This window comes from Triticum aestivum, chromosome 4A, assembly GCF_018294505.1.
Source record: "Triticum aestivum cultivar Chinese Spring chromosome 4A, IWGSC CS RefSeq v2.1, whole genome shotgun sequence".
NCBI classification, from domain to species: domain Eukaryota; kingdom Viridiplantae; phylum Streptophyta; class Magnoliopsida; order Poales; family Poaceae; genus Triticum; species Triticum aestivum.
In genome coordinates, this window is record NC_057803.1 from 251,717,805 (window position 1) to 251,737,917 (window position 20,113).

Sequence of the window (20,113 nt, forward strand, 5' to 3'; positions counted from 1 at the left end):
ACGGATGGAGGCGGCGGTAGTGGAGGTAGTAGGGAGAAGAGGTGGAGAGGGAGTGTGCTCGGGTGGTTGCGGGAGCCGGGAGACAGGGGCCGCCGGGGTGGTCCTGGATCGGGAGAGAGAGATCAGGAGATGAGAGATGAGACTGGCAGGTCATGGGAGAAGTGGAGGTCATGACAGTTTTTCCTTGTCGAGGGGTTTCTCCTCAACTTTTCTATGCATGGGGATCGATTGAAGGAGGGAGAGGTCAAACCATGGAGGTCGAACCATCATGACGTTCGATCCTCCTTTAATAGTATATATATATATATATTGACGGTACCGTACACGCTAGGTGTGCTCTACACAGATAGTAGCCCCTGAGACTCTAGTTGCTGTCCAGAGGAGGCAAATAGAGGATCATAGTCCCAGGTAATGATCGCGCTGCTTTCATGTGCAAGCGGCTGAGGGTCCGGTGGCTGGCCGGACTGCTGAGTTTGCCGAACTTAGGCGGCAGCTTGACGCAGTAGATGCCGACATTGCGCTTGTGAACAAGTGGCTTGACGAGGCACATGGTATGTATTTTCGGGTGGTCAACAAATATTAAGAGGAGCATGATGCTAGTATCTATAATATGATGTGACTGTAGATGGAGCTGCCGCCGTGGAGACCCTCTGGGCAGAACTTGCCCGAGCCAAGGAACAAGCTAGGAGAAGTGATGTGGCCGCCCTAAAAGCGGCCGAAGAGTTAAGAGCCGAACAGGCTACTCATCGCCAGAGCGAAGATAAAATAGCCAAGATGGTTGTTGAGCTGAAAGATGCCGCCAGCCAATGTGAGCTTCTTGAAAAGGAAAGCCACACGAAAGCGGCTGACCTGAAGAAAGATGTGGAAGCAGCCAAGGAAACCCGCTCTAAAATCAGAGCGGCGAAGGAGGAGCTCCGTCAAGCCGGAGATATCACGGCTGGGAAGCCCTTTTTGTTGCGGACGAAGTTCGGAGATCCGAAGTATGCCCCTCTGGATCAATTATGGAGTGCTGCAGACGCGTACTTGGACTTGGCAATGAGTGCTACTGATGTGACTGAGTTTTTCAAAGATTGTTCTGGTCGCAGTTCAGTGCTCCAACGCGTCCGCTGCTGTTAAATGAACAAACGGCCGAGTGGGCCGAGCTCCATAGGTAGTCCGGACTTACCATGAGGTCTGTCATGGATCATCTTTGGCCGAAGGGACCAAGGCCGAATAGTTATTTTGGTTTAGTGCAACGATTCCTTGGTGCTGTGCCGCATATCGACGCTGTAAAGAGGTCAGCGTGCATAGAGGGTGCGCGGATAGCTCTTGCCCATGTTAAGACATATTGGGCAGAGATGTAGGCCACCGCTATTGCAACCTGGGATCCGGCCATAGGCCAGGTCTCGGCTGAGCACTATTTTGAAGAAGTCCTAGAAGGCGCTCGTTTAATAGAGGCTCAGTGCTCGAAGAGTATCATCTTCGAGTGACATGTATCTGAATTGTAAAAACAATGATATTTGGATTATAAAGGCTGTGTTTATACTTTTGCCTGAAAGTATTATGATGCCTCCTGTGCGGCCATTTATGTATGTATATAACCTAAAAGTTTGTAGTCGTCGGCTTCAGCCCCCACGCATATAATGCAGGGGTGTTCGGAAAAGCGCGTATCACACTTGACCCAATGTCTTGGTCCATTAAGGAGTTGATAGCATGACAAACGAGGCAATCAGACTATATAGCTTTAACACTTTCACTTAGCCATAGGAGTTTGACGGTGGGGCTACTATATAGCCCCTGGTACTTCCGCGCTCATCCGAATACCGTGCGTGTACATACATGACCGGGAAACCAGTCCTTCGTTAATGCGAAGGAATCGTGAAGATTCCACTGAGTCATCGAGTGGTTGACCAGTCTTGCGCTTTATCATGACAGTCAGTTTTCGGCTTTCTCTACTGAGGTGCTCATCCAGATGAACCAGGGCACAATCGCAGTAGTTCTCCTGGTGCCACCTTAGCCGATAGAGCGGAACATAAGGTAGCAAAACACGGGAGCCGGGCAAACCCAACTATTGACCAAAGACATGATTCGGAGCTAATGCATATAAGGACAAACTCGCGATGCCGAACACTCCCTAAGGTGTTCGGACTTTACAATACATACTGGGCTGAGTAACGCCCTCGATAATGAGCCCTGAATTTCCAGGTACTTGCATTAGTCTGACGTGATGAAATGCCAATAAGGACAGCATCCCTTTCGATTGTGTTGAGTATCCGGAGTGTAACACCTACGATGCGGCTATATCTCCCACGTGTCGGAGCATGACTTAGAGGCATAACCGCATTGTAGGCATGTCGCAAGAGGGGTAACCTTTACACATCCCATGTACTGAATAAGAAAGGGATAAAGAGTTGGCTTACAATTGCCACTTCACACAATACATAAATATAGCATTACATCATCCAGAATACAATCAAGGTCTGACTACGGAACCAAATAATGAAAGACAACCCCTAATGCAATAGATCCCCGATCGCCCCGACTGGGCTCCACTCCTGAACAACTGGAAAACGAAACAACACAACAAAAACGATCTTCATCAAGCTCCCACTTGAGCTCAGCTGCGTCACCTGCACTGGTATCATCGGCACCTGAAACTAGTTTTGGAAGTATCTGTGAGTCACGGGGACTCAGCAATCTCACACCCTCGCGATCAAGACTATTTAAGCTTATGGGTAGGAAAAGGGGTAGTGAGGTGGAGCTGCGGCAAGCACTAGCATATATGGTGGCTAACTTACGCAAATAAGAGCGAGAAGAGAAGCAAAGCACAGTGTGAACTAGAAGTGATCAAGAAGTGATCCTGAAACTACTTACGTTCAAACATAACTCCAAAACCGTGTTCACTTCCCGTACTCCGCCGGAAAGAGACCATCACGGCTACACACGCGGTTGATGCATTTTAATTAAGTTAAGTTTTAAGTTCTCTACAACTGGATATTAATGTATTCCCATCTGCCCATAACCGCAGGCACGGCTTTCGAAAGTTCAAAACCCTACAGGGGTGTCCCAACTTAGCCCATCACAAGCTCTCACGGTCAACGAAGGATATTCCTTCTCCCAGGACGACCCGGTCAGACTCGGAATCCCGGTAACAAGACATTTCGACAATGGTAAAACAAGAGCAGCAAAGCCAACCGATGTGCCGACAATCCTGATAGGAGTCGCACGTATCTCGTTCTCAGGGCAACACCGGATGAGTCTAGCTACGAGTAAAAGCAAACCTCAAGTTTCCCCAAAGTGGCCCCGCAGGCAGCTCGGTTCGGACAACACTTAGACAAGCACTGGCCTCTTGGGGGGCTTAAAATAAATATGACCCTCAGGCTGGCCGACCGAGGGAAGGGTAGGTGGTAGTGAGGCAAATGGTAAAACCAAGGTTGGGCCATGCTGGAGGAGTTTTATTCAAAGCAAACTGTCAAGGGGTCCCCATAACACCCAACCATGTAAGGAATGCAAAATCAAGGAACATAACACCGGTATGACAGAAACTAGGGCGGCAAGAGTGGAACAAAACACCAGGCATAAGGCCGAACCTTCCACCCTTTACCAAGTATATAGGTGCATTCATTAAAATAAGAGATATTGTGATATCCCAACAAATATCCATGTTCACCTGCAACTAGCAACGCTATAAGAGGGGCTGAGCAAAGCGGTAACATAGCCAAACAACGGTTTGCTAGGACAAGGTGGGTTAGAGGCTTGACATGGTAATATGGGAGGCATGAAATAGCAAGTGGTAGGTATCGCGGCATAGCAATAGAGCGAGCAACTAGCAAACAAAGATAGAAGTGATTTCGAGGGTATGGTCATCTTGCCTGAGATCCCGCAAGGAAGAAGAACGAGTCCGTGAAGAAGACAACCGGATGTAGTCAAACGGATCCTCACAAACGCGACATTATCGGAACTAATCCGAAGAAGCAACACCGGAAAGAAGCAAACAACATAGTAAACAACCATCACATAAACATGGCATGATGCGCAAACAAGTATGATGCATGTCCGGTTTAAATATGCATGGCATGGCAAAGGGCACAAACAAAACTACAAGTTAAGTGGAGCTCAATATGCAACGAGTTACATATTGACGGAACACCACATCAATTATTTAGTTCTCTCTCATTTAGGTACCCAACAATATTAAATGTTTTTAAACATGGCAAGAGGTGAAGCATATGAAAACTACCTATCTAGGCAAGTTTAAATGAGGCCGGAAATAACAAACAACGATTCTGGAAAATCCTCATATGCAAATAGTAGGCTTGGTACTGTTCTGCCCTAAACCATATTTTATAGTTGTTAAACATGCAAAGTAATGCCACCATGTTAAACTAGGCATTTTTCTACCCCATTTACATATAAAGTTTGTTAGGTTTGGAGCTACGGTTATTAGTTATGAAATAAATCATTTTAACATGGCATAAGGGCAAAATTACACAAACAACATTTTAAACATGTTAAACATGCCTGGAAGTTGGATATTATGAAACTAGATGAAATTCTAGTCATTTTCATATATAAAGTTTTTACATGTGATGCATGGTTGGTGAGTTTTAATATGCATGGAGTTTAGGGACTTTTCTGTAAACTGACATCTCTGGATAAATAGATAAAACGCCAGATAGAAGAAAAAACATGTCTGGGCTGAAACTGAAGTGAACTGGGCTGGGAGAGCTGCTCACGTCCGGCCTGAGGAGGCGCGGCTGGGCCGACAAGGAAACGGGCCGGCTCACTTGGCATTGGGCCTTGGCAAGGGCGTAGGATCCAGTCAACGAGCGAGGTAGAGGGGAGCGCTGATGATGCTCACGCTATCAATGGACGTTGAACGAGGCATCTTCCTCCTCTACTCAAAGCAGAGGCTGGACAGGCGCTGCGTGATGGGGCTTGGGCACGAGGCTGCATGGCCGTGACGGCGCAGGGACAAGAATCAAATCGTCGACTGCCCGGATGCCGAAGCCTTTGCGGCTTTCAAGCATAGTGTCCAGGACGAATGGCTCGCGAGACACCTCGGCCAGGAAAAACCGAGGACAATGACAGCCCTAACAAGACTTATGACCCGCTTTTGCGCAGGCGAAGACAGTTGGCCGGCCCGTAGCGGCACCAGCAACCCAGGCACATCCGAAGTCAGGGATGGCAACGGGAAACTGCGACGCAATAAAAGCAAGCGTCGAAACAACGAAGACAGCCCAGACAACACGGCGGTAAATGCCGGATTCAGGGGCTCTCGACCCGGTCAACGGAAAAAGCCATTTAAGTCGGTTGTAAGCCAACTCTTTATCCCTTTCTTATTCAGTACTTGGGATGTGTAAAGATTAACCCTCTTGCGACATGCCTACAATGCGGTTATGCCTCTAAGTCGTGCTCCAACACGTGGGAGATATAGCCGCATCATGGGTGTTACAAGTTGGTATCAGAGTCGACCCTCGTGGTTACACGGATGGTTGCAGACAGGTGCGCGGTCATGTTGTTCATGACATTTGTGACCGGTCATGGAACCCGACATGGCACATGTACCGGACTCGATGCACAGACGTATGTGCCAAGAGGGAATGTTCCTGTGGCCCGACGAGGACGTCGGTTCCTCTGAGTGGGGGTGTATGTGATAGCCTGGCTTATTAGGGATGATAGACTACTCATATCAATAAGGAATTCCTTCTTTTCAGGGAGCCCATTCAAACAGAACTCCAAAGTTAAGCGTGCTCAGCTTAGAGTAGTGTCAGGATGGGTGACCGACCGGAAAGTTGCTCCCGGGAGCGCATGAGTGAGGACAAATTGCACAGAAAAGACTAGTATTGATCTGTGGGGCTAGTCTAGATCCCGCCAGGAGTAACGACCACCGGCGAGTGTCCGGGGCGTTACACGGAGGGAGTGAAGCAACAAGAGACAGTAAAAAAAAGGATTACATAGGGTCTTAATCTAAAAAGAAGCCTTTGAGCAGGGCCCTGCTGCACGTCTGCGCATGTGCCTCCGCTGTGCCGTATCCTGGAAGGGTGTAGCATGATGATCATCTGTAAAATAAAAAAACCCAGGTGAAAGTCTTCGTGCGAAAAATTGGTTATTCTTAATGAACGATCAAAATGCAATCTAAATAGGGTCAAGCCGAATTGTAGCCCTTTTACATGCGGGAAGCCCCTAGCACCACCTATGGGGGTATATCCATTGACCCAATCTCAGGTTTATCTGAGCTGTTACAACTTTTGCTGCGCCAGACTCGGCTAACTGTGTTCGCGGTCTTGACGATCGATCGTTTATTCTGGTTGGAGAGGCCGTTCAGTGATTGGCTGCTAGAGACACCACATATTCCTCCGTACGCAACGAACGCTCTGTGTTTCCGCTAACTATGATGATGCCACGTGGACCGGGTATCTTGAGCTTAAGATAAGCGTAATGCGGTACTACATTAAAACGAGCGAAGGCCGTTCTTCCGAGTAGTGCGTGATGTCCGCTTCAGAATGGAGTGATGTCAAAGGTTAATTCTTGATGAGGACATCAATACAATTGTTACACCCACAGCCCCTGCTGCTATACATACTGGACCAATTACTAGAGCTCGTGCACGCCAACTAAATTACCAGGTACTTTCGTTTCTTGGTAATGATTCTAATGTTCATGAGAATATGATGCTGCCTAAATTGGATACATTTGTTTTGCTTACAAATGAAGGGCCTAGCTTGGAGAAGGATGAACATTGGAGCAAGAACAAGCATGGAGATGATGGCATGTGCAAGGGGAACAAGAACAGAGTTACAAGTGATGATTTCAGGACTTTGAAGCCACCATAATGGGTGCATGAAGCCTTGGACGAAATATACAAGATGCCACTTCATAAATTTCGTCCCGAGGCTATTTTAGGTGCTGCGTCACCTTATTATTGGGCCAGGCCCATGTAATTTCGAAATACATAAGTATAGGCTATTTTTAGAGTCCGTATGTGTGGGGAAACAAGAGATAGGGTTGATTTCGGACCCCTCCACCAAGGGCCACGAAATTCCCCCCTCTTCCTCCATATATACAGCCCTTAGGGCATCGTTTAGACTTTGGGTTTTGTTTAGATTAAAGTTCGCCATAGCTGCAACTTCGCGTACTTCGTTTGTGTTCAACGACCAGACAAAGGCGTCACAGAACCCCACCTTGATCAATAAAGCTTTCATCTTATATTCGCAATATCCAGATTGCAATCTTAGTTTCTTGCTTGTTCTTCGTTTGCTCGCAGGAAACAGACCCTTGTGGTCAGGTTGATCGTGCTCCGGCGTGGTCAATAACCTCTCGGAGTTGGTTTAGCGATTGCTAAGGCGCGACGTCCTCGCACGTTCGTAGTCGGATCGTCAAAGTCGACTTCCACCAAAGCGATATCCATCATCTCATCGAAAGACGGGACACCTTTGCCTCTATCAAGTGGTATCAGATTTCCAGGTTGCTCGGTGAGATTTTACAGTTTTTCGTAGTTTAGATCGAGTCTGTTCCTCATACCTACAGTCCACGAAAAAGCCACAAAAAAAATTAGGGTTAGTTCATCATATCCGAACCAATCTGAGCCTTTGCATAATCTTTTTAGGGTTTTGCTTTGTTGAATTTGCGGTTGCATCGTCGTGTCTAGTTGCTGGTCTTAGAGTCTAGTCTTTTAGAGTTTCGAGTTCTGGTCATAAGTTGTCACGCCGCCGCCGCACCATCATCATCGCCCCTGCCATCTACCACCACCGCTCCGAATCCGTATCCATATACTGCCACCAATCCGTGTCCATATACCACCACCGATCCATATCCATATACTACCACCGCTACCACCACCGCTGCCATATACCACCACCATATATCCACCACCAATCCGAGTTCCTTGCTTATTAGGGTTGTTTTCGAGATCCATCTAGTTTCCGATTCGTGTTTCCTTGCCGGAGTCGGGTAGCCACGCTCCGTTTAGGCCCAAAAATTTTCGAAAACGCATTTTTCGAAAAAAATTCTGGCTATCCTATTTTTAGGTGTTTCTGAGTGTTTTGAGACAGGTGCCATTATAGGAAGTTTTTTTTGACCCGTTTCCAGTTTTTGGGTCCGGGCAGTCAAAAAAAAAAAATTGGTCGAAAAAATTTCGTGCCCATCCTGTCAATTTGAGCTAAGAAGAGTTTTGAGACACTCGCCATTATAGTGATTTTTCGCAAAAAAAAAGCAGCAAAAAAAAAGAGCGCAAAAAAAAAAAAGCAGCGCAAAAAAAAGCGAAAAAAAATTTTTCAGAGTGTGCTTTTCCCTTGTTTACGTGCCGCGCCGTGATTTTGTTGGTGTTCTAGGCTCGCGTCTCTAGCACAGTCTAGCCTAGGACCAGCACAGTACCGTCGTTGAGCGTTTATTCAACTTTGCATCTCTGAATTGATTATTGCTGACCCTTTTTGCTACCATACTATAAGCCTTCCCAGCTCCACATACATCTACGTCGTGTGTTTGACTCTCCCTGGTAATCGCTCTATCCAAGCTTTGAGAGTTTTTGACTACAACGGTTGCCGATCACCGCCTGCTGCTGGGTAAGAACTGGTAAGAATTTGAGATTTGCTTGACGGATTTGTGATACACCACCACCACTTCTTAGTAGTCTGTAGGATCATATTCTTGTGTGTTTCTATTGCTGCTAACCATGCCAGGATCACAAGCCGATGAGATTGACTGGGAGAATTTATCGAACAAGGAGCTTCATGATAAGTTTCAGCAAATGATGACTGAACAGGTGCAAGATGTGCTGAACAATTTTGAAGAGGCCATGGAGAAGATCACTGGCCTTGAGAAGACGTTCGAAACAAAGCTCGATAACAAGTTTAATGAATTGCTCGCGCGTCTTCCACCACCACCACCCGCTGCACCTAACGCACCTCTCCAACAACAACAACAACGACTACCTCCACGTCGCGAAGCAGACCTCCGCCGAGCAAGCCGTGTTCCTCTTGCGTTTGGCCAAACTGTTGGTGCTGCTGTTGATACTTCTGTGGCTCCTGCTGCTAATGCGGAGGAGGATGATTATGTGGGAGATTATGAGGATGAGGTTGATCAAAATCAACACTACATGCAGCCACCTGTACCACCACCAGCAGGTCGACCTCAGGTATATATTCGTAATGGTAGGCCTGCACCACCACCTCAGGTACGAGATGATGTCCATATTCCTAAACTGAAATTGAATATTCCACCATTTGAGGGTAGATATGTTCCTGATATATATCTTACTTGGGAGTTAGAAACTGAACAACGATTTACATGTTTACAATATCCTGAGGAGAGACGAGTTGCTGCTGCCGTTTGTGCTTTCACTAGTTTTGCATGTGTATGGTGGTCTGAACATTGTAGATTATATCCTATTCCAACTACTTGGGCTGCTTTGAAAACTGCTATGCGTACGCGTTGGGTTCCACCATATTATCAACGTGAATTGCTTCAAAAATTGCAGCGTTTAAGACAAGGGAAAAATTCTGTAGAAGAATATTATCAGGAATTACAAACTGGCATGATTAGATGTGGTATTGTTGAGGAGAATGAAGCTATGCTTGCACGTTTTCTGGGTGGAATAAATAGAGAGATTCAGACCATTCTAGACTATAAGGAGTATACTAATATCACTCGTTTATTCCATCTTGCTTGTAAAGCTGAACGTGAAGTGCAGGATCGACAAGCATTGGGGCGAACTAACTTTTCTGCAGGCCGACCTTCATCATGGACACCACGTGCATCTTCTACTTCAACTGCACCAGCACCTCCATCCGGTGCCACCTCCAGCCGTGATACAAGAAAACAGGCACAACCACCATTATCTGCCAAGAGCGCACCTGCGGGGCCTGCACAGCGTTCTTCTTCTTCCATGGCATCAACAGGGCACACAAGTGATATTATTTGTCGTCGTTGTAAGGGAGGAGGTCATTATGCGAGAAAATGCAAATCTCCGCGTGTGATGATTGCTACCGGGGATGGTGGATATGAGTTTGCTAGTGACTATGATGAGGAGACTTTGGCTCTTATTACACGTGAAGAACATGGTGGAGATGATTCTGATCATGAGACGCAATACATGGCTCCTGAAGACGCTGACAGGTATGAATGTTTAGTTGCTCAACGTGTTTTGAGTGTGCAGGTCACACAAGCTGAGCAAAATCAGAGGCACAATTTGTTCCATACCAAGGGAGTTGTGAAGGAACGTTCTGTGCGCGTCATCATAGACGGAGGGAGCTGCAACAACTTGGCTAGCATGGATATGGTGGAGAAGCTTTCTCTCACCACAAGACCACATCCACATCCTTACTACATCCAATGGTTCAACAACAGCGGCAAGGTTAAGGTAACACGTACTGTTCGTGTGCATTTTAGTATCTCTACATATGCTGATTATGTTGATTGTGATGTGGTACCTATGCAAGCATGTTCTTTATTACTTGGTAGACCATGGCAATTTGATAAAAATTCTGTACACCATGGTAGAAACAATCACTATACTCTTGTTCATAAGGATAAAAATATTACTTTGCTTCCTATGACTCCTGATTCCATTTTGAAAGATGATATTAATAGAGCTAATAAAGCACAACAGGAGAAGAATAAGAGTGAAAATCAGATTGTGGCAAAAGAATTTGAGCAACAAATGAAGCCTAATAATAAACCATCTAGTGTTGCTTCTGAAATTAAATTGAAAAGTGCATGTTTATTTGCCACCAAATCTGATATTGATGAGCTAGATTTCAGCAAATCTGTTTGCTATGCTTTTGTGTGCAAAGAGGCATTATTTTCATTCAAGGACGTGCCTTCCTCTTTGCCTCCTGCTGTCACTAACATTTTGCAGGAGTTCGCTGACGTTTTTCCACAAGACGTGCCACCGGGATTACCACCTATTCGAGGGATTGAGCATCAGATTGACTTAATTCCCGGTGCTTCACTGCCAAACCGTGCACCATACCGTACCAATCCAGAGGAGACGAAGGAGATTATGCGTCAAGTACAAGAGCTTCTCGACAAAGGTTATATACGCGAATCCCTTAGTCCTTGTGCTGTTCCTATTATTCTAGTGCCGAAAAAGGATGGTACATCACGTATGTGTGTTGATTGTAGAGGCATTAATAATATTACTATTCGTTATCGTCATCCTATTCCTAGGCTAGATGATATGCTTGATGAATTGAGTGGCTCTACAATATTCTCCAAAGTTGATTTGCGTAGTGGCTACCATCAAATTCGTATGAAATTGGGAGATGAATGGAAAACAGCATTTAAAACTAAGTTTGGATTATATGAGTGGTTAGTCATGCCTTTTGGGTTAACTAATGCACCTAGTACTTTCATGAGATTAATGAACGAAGTTTTACGTGCTTTCATTGGACGATTTGTGGTAGTTTACTTTGATGACATATTGATTTATAGCAGATCTTTGGAAGAACATTTGGAACATTTACGTGCTGTTTTTATTGCTCTACGTGATGCGCGTTTGTTTGGTAACCTTGGGAAGTGCACCTTTTGCACCGACCGAGTATCTTTTCTTGGCTATGTTGTTACTCCACAGGGAATTGAAGTTGATAAAGCCAAGATTGAAGCTATTGAGAGTTGGCCGCAGCCCAAAACGGTCACACACGTGAGGAGTTTTCTTGGCCTCGCTGGATTCTATAGGCGTTTTGTGAGAGATTTCAGCACCATTGCTGCACCTCTCAATGAGCTTACAAAGAAAGATGTGCCTTTTCTTTGGGGTACCGCACAGGAAGAAGCCTTCACGGTATTGAAAGATAAGTTGACACATGCTCCTTTACTCCAACTTCCTGATTTTAATAAGACTTTTGAGCTTGAATGTGATGCTAGTGGAATTGGATTAGGCGGTGTGTTATTACAAGATGGCAAACCTGTTGCATACTTTTCTGAAAAATTGAGTGGGCCTAGTCTGAATTATTCTACTTATGATAAAGAATTATATGCTCTTGTTCGGACTTTAGAAACATGGCAACATTATTTATGGCCCAAAGAATTTGTTATACATTCTGATCATGAATCTTTGAAACATATTAAAAGTCAAGCTAAACTGAACCGTAGACATGCTAAATGGGTTGAATTCATTGAGACTTTTCCTTATGTCATTAAACACAAGAAGGGAAAAGAAAATGTTATTGCTGATGCATTGTCTCGCCGCTATACTATGCTTTCACAACTTGACTTCAAAATATTTGGTTTGGAAACCATCAAAGATCAATATGTGCATGATGCTGATTTTAAAGATGTAATGCAGAATTGTAAAGAAGGAAGAATGTGGAACAAGTTTGTTGTTAACGATGGATTTGTGTTTCGAGCTAACAAGCTATGCATTCCAGCTAGCTCCGTTCGTCTTTTGTTGTTGCAGGAGGCGCATGGAGGAGGATTAATGGGACACTTTGGCGTGAAGAAGACGGAGGACGTACTTGCTACACATTTCTTTTGGCCAAAGATGAGACGGGATGTTGAGCGTTTTATTGCTCGCTGCACTACATGTCAAAAAGCTAAGTCACGACTCAATCCTCATGGTTTATATATGCCTTTGCCTGTACCTAGTGTTCCTTGGGAGGATATATCTATGGACTTTGTTTTAGGTTTACCTCGAACAAAGAAGGGGAGGGATAGCATATTTGTTGTCGTGGATAGATTCTCGAAAATGGCACACTTTATACCATGTCATAAAAGCGATGATGCTGTTAATGTTGCTGATTTGTTCTTTCGTGAAATTATTCGCTTGCATGGTGTGCCAAATACTATTGTTTCAGATCGTGATACTAAATTTCTTAGCCACTTTTGGAGATGTTTATGGGCTAAGTTGGGGACTAAACTGCTTTTTAGTACTACTTGTCACCCCCAAACTGATGGACAAACTGAAGTAGTCAATAGAACGTTGTCTACTATGCTTAGGGCTGTTTTGAAGAATAATAAGAAAATGTGGGAGGAATGCTTGCCTCATATTGAATTTGCTTATAATCGTTCATTGCATTCTACTACTAAGATGTGCCCTTTTGAAGTTGTGTATGGTTTCCTACCTCGTGCACCTATTGATTTGTTGCCTCTTCCATCTTCGGAGAAGGTTAATTTTGATGCTAAACAACGTGCTGAATTGATTTTAAAAATGCATGAGTTAACTAAGGAAAACATTGAGCGCATGAATGCTAAATATAAACTTGCTGGAGATAAGGGTAGAAAACATGTTGTGTTTGCACCTGGAGATCTTGTTTGGTTACATTTGCGTAAGGATAGATTTCCTGATTTGCGCAAATCAAAGTTAATGCCACGTGCTGATGGTCCCTTTAAGGTGTTAGAGAAAATAAATGATAATGCATATAAACTTGAGCTGCCTGCAGATTTTGGGGTTAGTCCCACTTTTAACATTGCAGATTTGAAGCCTTATTTGGGTGAGGAAGATGAACTTCCGTCGAGGACGACTTCATTTCAAGAAGGGGAGGATGATGAGGACATCAATACAATTGTTACACCCACAGCCCCTGCTGCTATACATACTGGACCAATTACTAGAGCTCGTGCACGCCAACTAAATTACCAGGTACTTTCGTTTCTTGGTAATGATTCTAATGTTCATGAGAATATGATGCTGCCTAAATTGGATACATTTGTTTTGCTTACAAATGAAGGGCCTAGCTTGGAGAAGGATGAACATTGGAGCAAGAACAAGCATGGAGATGATGGCATGCGCAAGGGGAACAAGAACGGAGTTACAAGTGATGATTTCAGGACTTTGAAGCCACCATAATGGGTGCATGAAGCCTTGGACGAAATATACAAGATGCCACTTCATAAATTTCGTCCCGAGGCTATTTTAGGTGCTGCGTCACCTTATTATTGGGCCAGGCCCATGTAATTTCGAAATACATAAGTATAGGCTATTTTTAGAGTCCGTATGTGTGGGGAAACAAGAGATAGGGTTGATTTCGGACCCCTCCACCAAGGGCCACGAAATTCCCTCCTCTTCCTCCATATATACAGCCCTTAGGGCATTGTTTAGACTTTGGGTTTTGTTTAGATTAAAGTTCGCCATAGCTGCAACTTCGCGTACTTCGTTTGTGTTCAACGACCAGACAAAGGCGTCACAGAACCCCACCTTGATCAATAAAGCTTTCATCTTATATTCGCAATATCCAGATTGCAATCTTAGTTTCTTGCTTGTTCTTCGTTTGCTCGCAGGAAACAGACCCTCGTGGTCAGGTTGATCGTGCTCCGGCGTGGTCAATAACCTCTCGGAGTTGGTTTAGCGATTGCTAAGGCGCGACGTCCTCGCACGTTCGTAGTCGGATCGTCAAAGTCGACTTCCACCAAAGCGATATCCATCATCTCATCGAAAGACGGGACACCTTTGCCTCTATCAATTCTTCACTTCGGAAGTTGTCGGCAGAACCGAATACAACCTCTAGTACTATAGAGCCCGTGTAGCGGGCCTCTGGGCCTTGTATTACTCCTTTAAAGGTAGTATTGCTTTGGCTGATTCTTGTCGGATCTATCCCCATTTTGCAGACGGTGTCCTGATATATCAGATTAAGACTACTGGCACCGTCCATAAGGACTCGGGTGAGATGGTATCCATTAATTATTGGGTCTAGCACCAAGGCAGCCGATCCTCCGTGCCAGATACTAGTCGGGTGATCCCTGCGATCAAAAGTGATCGGGCAGGCTGACCAAGTTTGAACTTGTGGGTGACAGGCTCCATGGTGTATATGTGTCGGAGTGCGCGTTTGCGCCTCCTCTTCGGTATGTGAGTTGTGTAAATCATGTTCACTGTTTTGACCTCTGGTGGGAATTTTTTTGGTCCCCCAGTGTTCGGCTGGCCAGGCTCATCCTCGTCTTCGCTTGGTGTCTCCCTCCCCTTGTGTTCGGCGTTTAGCTTGCCGGCCTACTTGAAGACCCAACATTCTCTGTTGGTGTGATTTGCAGGTTTGTTGGAGGTGCCATGAATCTGACATAATCTGTCTAGAATCTTGTTTAGGCTGGATGGTCCATCTCTGCTGCCTTTAAATGGCTTTTTTCCGTTGACCGGGTCGAGAGCCCCTGAATCCGGCGTTTACCGCCATGTTGTCTGGGTTGTCTTCGTTGTTTCGACGCTTGCTTTTATTGTGTCGCGGTTTCCCATTGCCATCCCTGACTTCTGATGTGCATGGGTTGCTGGTGCCGCTACAGGCCAACCAATTGTCTTCGCCCGCGCAAAAGCGGGTCATAAGTCTTGTTAGGGCTATCGTTGTCCTTGGTTTTTCCTGGCCGAGGTGTCTTGCGAGCCATTCGTCCCGGACACTATGCTTGAAAGCCGCTAAGGCTTCGGCATCCGGGAAGTCGACGATTTGATTCTTGTTCGTGAGAAATCTGTTCCAAAGCTTTCGGGCTGACTCACCGGGCTGTTAAATCATCTGCGTCCGGATGTCGGACATAGGTTCCTTGAAAATTGGCCCTAAAAGAATCCTCAAGCTCTTCCCAACTTCCAATTAAGTTTTCAGGGAGGCTTTTCAGCCAGTGTCGAGCTGGTCCTTTCAACTTGAGGGGCAGGCATTTGATGGCATGGAGATCATCTCCGCGAGCCATGTGGATGTGAAGGATAAAGTCCTCAATCCAGACCCCAGGGTCTGTTGTTCCATCGTATGCCTCTATGTTCACGGGTTGGAATCCTCTGGAAATTCATGATCCAGCACCTCATTGGTGAAGCATAGGGGGTGCGCGGCACCCCTGTACTTGGATGTGTCATGGCATTCTTCGGACGGCTGTAGCGTTTGGTTTTGATTCCGAGCAGTTATTCGGTCAGTATAGTTGTTTGGGTGGCCATGATTCTATGCCGGAGCGCGCTTCCTGGATCCATAGATGGACCTGGCCATACCGGCTTTTTTGTGCATGTCTTCACGTAAATCGTGCGCTGACTTGTGTGCGACGTCGTAAGCCGCCCTTTCGCGGCCACGGGGTGGTCGATCCGGCTGATCGGTCGTCTTATTTTTTGGTTGAATGGGCTCTAAAGCCTCGTCGTCGAATTCAGGCAGCAGCTTGCGCTTTGGATAGCTCTTTGTGTGGCGACTGTCGCCGTACTTTTCTTCAGTGTCAAGCACTTTGTTCCATCTGCTGTTGAGCATATTCTGCGCAGCCTTAAGCCTTTGCTTCTGCTTCTTCAGGCTCCTCGCGGTGGCAATAAGCCTTCTATGGAGGTTCTCTTGTTCCAAGTGCCTTTCCGTGATGATGTGTGCATCGTCATCCATACTGTTCTCCTCTCCGGAGATAGGTTGATGAGCTTTACCCTCGGCGTTGTCGTGATCAGACAGCGGCTCCATACTATGTTCGCCGTTCGCTAGATCATCCTGCTCCATCACTGGGTCCATGTGGTCGTCGTTTCCTTTGGAGTCGACCGGGGTATTATTCTTTCTTGCGCTGTTATCGCTGTTTTTGCTGAGGCAGGATTTGGAGCGGCGCCTACATCGTCACTTTGGTTGCTTCTCGAGGGGGACTATCCTTCGCTGCATCCTTCAGTTCCTCGTCGTTGTTTTCTTTGGGTGTATCCACCATGTATATATCGTGTGATGAAGTGGCTGTCCAGCGCCCTGTGGGCGGTGGTTCCTGTTCCTCTCATACATCGTCGTCCATACCGTTGATGTCTTCGGAGTCGAAATCAAGCATGTCGGTTAAGTCGTCGACAGTGGCTATTAAGTGGGTGGTGGGTGGGGAACGAATTCCTTCGTCGTCCGCTTCCCACTCGAGCCAGACATAGTTCGGCCGAGGGTCTCTTGACAAGGAGAGAGACCTCAATGAATCTAGCACGTCGCCCAAGGGCTAGTGCTGAAAAATATCCGCGAAGGTAAACTCCATGATCGGTGCCCAATCGGATTGGATAGGCACGGATGCAGGCGGTTCGGAGCCTGTGGCCGGGGACGAATCCAAGGGTCCGGTAACACAGGTCTCATAGGAGGTGAAGTCAATATTCGGCTCTATCGCCGCTGAGTGTGCGGCCTCTGTGGCGGGGTCCATCCACCCGTCCTCGGATGGCACGATTTGCTCCGGATTGAGGGCCAGAGTAGCCGCAGGTGCGATCTCCCGAACACCGTCCGATGGAAGAGTTAAGTCATGCTTGTCGTGACTATGCGGCGCGCCTGACATGAGCTCGAATCCATCGAAGATCAAGTCTCCGCGTATGTCGGCAGTGTAGTTCAAGCTTCCAAATCTGACCTGATGGCCAGGGGCGTAGCTATCGATTTGCTCTAGATGGCCAAGCGAGTTGGCCCGCAGTACGAAGCCGCCGAATACGAAGATCTGTCCGGGGAGAAAAACCTCACCCTAGATCGCGTCGTTGCCGATGATCGAAGGAGCCATCAAACCTTTATCATGACGACATAGTGGAACTCTCAATGAAAGCACCAATGTCGGTGTCAAAACTGGCGGATCTCGGGTAGGGGGTCCCGAACTGTGCGTCTAAGGCTGATGGTAACAGGAGGCGGGGGACACAATGTTTACCCAGGTTCGGGCCCTCTCGACGGAGGTAATACCCTACTTCCTGCTTGATTGATCTTGATGATATGAGTATAACAAGAGTTGATCTACCACGATATCATAGAGGCTAAACCCTAGAAGCTAGCCTATGATTATGATTGTTCTTGTCCTACGGACTAAACCCTCCGGTTTATATAGACACCGGAGGGGGCTAGGGTTACACAGAGTCGGTTACAAAGAAGGAGATCTACATATCCGAATCGCCAAGCTTGCCTTCCACACAAAGGAGAGGCCCACTCGAACACGGGACGAAGCCTTCAATCTTGTATCTTCATAGTCCAACAGTCCGGCCAAAGTATATAGTCTGGCTGCCCGAGGACCCCCTAATCCAGGACTCCCTCACTTAGCTTTGGGTTCAATCTTGCGGTGTCCTTTCCCAGTGATAGTAGGGACAGCAAGGCACGTATTGTATTGTTGCCATCGAGGATATGGTGTTTGTATCATATTGCTTGAGTTTATCCCTCTACATCATGTCATCTTGCCTAAAGCATTACTCTGTTCTTATGAACTTAATACTCTAGATGCATGCTGGATAGTGGTCGATGTGTGCAGTAATAGTAGTAGATGCAGAATAGTTACGGTCTACTTAACACGGACGTGATGCCTATATTTCATAATCATTGCCTAGATATTCTCATAACTATGCGCTCTTCTATCAGTTGCTCGACAGTAATTTGTTCACCCACCATAATATATGCTATCATGAGAGAAGCCACTAGTGAAACCTATGGCCCCCGGGTCTACCTTACATCATATAAGTTTCCGATCTATAGTTCTAGTTTACTATTTATTTTGCAATCTTTATTTTCCAATCTATACAACAAAAATACCAAAAATATTTATCTTATTATCTTTATCAGATCTCACTTTTGCAAGTGGCCGTGAAGGGATTGACAACCCCTTTATCGCGTTGGTTGCAAGGTTCTTGATTGTTTGTGCACGTACTAGGCGACTTGCATGTAGTCTCCTACTGGATTGATACCTTGTTTCTCAAAAACTGAGGGAAATACTTACGGTACTTTGCTGCATCACCCTTTCCTCTTCAAGCGAAAACCAACGCATGCTCAAGAGGTAGCAAGCGCCCGTGATAAAAATTGATGGTTCAGATGTAATGATGTTAATGATCTCTAAAATTTAATGATCGGACTTTTCTATTTTTTGTGTGATTTCTGGTCTGATTTTCTCCACTATAATTTTAATGGCAATGTTGGGTAATTTTTGAACTTAAAATCCTATCTAATCGCTATAATAGAAAGTCTATTAAAATTAACGGCTGCATGTTTCTATTTATTATGGTAATTTCTAGCGTATTTATCTTTTTCTGGTTAACCCGTCAAATACTTTTTATATGTAATAGATTAATGATCGGAGTTTTCTATTTTTTGTGTGATTTTTGGTATGATATTCTCCACTATAATTATAATGGCAATGGTGGGTAGTTTTTGAACTTAAAATCCTATCTAATTGCTATAGAAGAAAGTCTATTAAAATTAATGGGTGGATGTTTCTAATTACTGTGGTAATTTCTAGTGTATTTATCTTTTCTGGTTAACCCGTCAAATATTTTTTTATATATAATAGATTTTAGTAGCAAAATTATGCATCTTTTTATCCAAGTTTTCAATATGCTCTTCAGTAAGCATTTTCTTTTCAATAGCATCTAATCTTTCCATGACATGCTCAAGAGTCAAAGTTGTTTCATTAATCATAAGAGGTGGTGAACCTACTAAATTTCCCATAGCATTAAAAGCATCAAGAGAGGGACACATTAAGAAATTTCCACCGGTAATCGTATCAAGGACGAATCTATACGAAGTGGTGATGCCCACATAAAAACAGCGAAGAAGAACAACGGTAGATTGCTTATGGATAGATCTATTATGAGCATTACAAATCCTATACCAAGCATCTTTTAAATTTTCTCCTCCCCTTTGTTTAAAATTGAGAACTTCATTCCCGGGAGTGCACGCAATAGAGGAAGAACTATCCGTAACTACAAGAATAGAAAACAAGTTAGCACACAAGAGCATATCCGGCAAGAAAAGTGCGAACGAAAAAGAGGGTGAATAAAACGGCAATTTTTTGTGAAGTGGGGGAGAGGGAAACAAGAGGCAAATGGCAAATAATGTAAATTGCAAGGAATTGAGATTTGTGATTAGGAACCTGGTAGATGTTGATGATGTCTCCTCGACAACGACGCCAGAAATTCCTTTTGATGTCTGCTAGACTACGTCGGTATTTCCCCAAAGAGGAAGGGATGATGCAACACAGCGACGATAGGTATTTCCCTCAGTGATGAGATCAAGGTTATCGAACCAGTAGGATAACCAAGAAACACTATGTAAATAGCAACTGCACACAAATAACAAATACTCGCAACCCGACACATTAAAGGGGTTGTCAATCCCTTTCGGGTAACGGCGCCAGAAATTGGCAAACAAACGTGATGAAAATATGATAGATGGGATAAATAGATCTCGAATAAAATAAATTGCAGCAAGGTATTTTTTGTATTTTTGGTTTAATAGATCTGAAAATAAAAGCAAAGGAAAATAGATCGCAAAGGCAAATATATTAAGGAAGAGACCCGGGGGCC